The following is a 610-nucleotide window of genomic DNA, read 5'->3' as shown; positions in this document are numbered from 1 at the left end:
AATAAAAGTTATGCTTTGGAGGACCACAAACTATGGCAACATGTAGGATTTTTTCTGCCCCTTCAAGAGCCAACTTTACCCTCTTCATGGACAATCTTATCCCCATTCAGAATGCGTATTCTCTAAGAAATATGTCTTTCTTCTTGGGCTTCTTCAATATTTTCTTTCCCTTAGGCTTTTACAAAATATTTTATTTTTTTATTTTCAGCTGTGGAAAAAAACACGTAACATAAAATTTACCATCTGACCATATTTTAGTGTACAGTTAAATAATGTTAATGAAGTTTTGCATTATCCTTGGGCAGAAGTCATGCCAATCTTCTTTGTATCTTTCCAGTTTTACCATATCTGCTCATGCAGTGTGCACGTTGCCTTTGATTGTCAGCAATGTGAATGTTATGCCTGAGTATGTTTGTGTGCGTGTGTCTGTGTATTTGACATTCATTAAGTAGAATGAATGTTAAGTAGGATATTCTATGAGATTCTGGGACTGTAGTTTCTGTCTCTCAGTAATTTTGGAAAATTCTTGGGCACAATTTTTTGCAATAGTTCTGTCCTTTTTCTCTCTTTACCTGCTCGTTCCAATTATACTTATACTACTTTATTTGCT

General features: G+C 34.6%; 1 pseudogene; it reads right to left on the bottom strand.

Annotated features, from left to right (window-relative positions):
• Positions 1 to 260: 260 nt before the first annotated feature.
• On the bottom strand, positions 261 to 360 carry LOC124244305 (uncharacterized; annotated as a pseudogene).
• Positions 361 to 610: the final 250 nt, after the last annotated feature.

Source organism: Equus quagga, chromosome 8 (assembly GCF_021613505.1).
Source record: "Equus quagga isolate Etosha38 chromosome 8, UCLA_HA_Equagga_1.0, whole genome shotgun sequence".
In the NCBI taxonomy this organism is placed as follows: Eukaryota; Metazoa; Chordata; class Mammalia; order Perissodactyla; family Equidae; genus Equus; species Equus quagga.
This window is presented reverse-complemented; position numbering and strand designations above follow the sequence as displayed.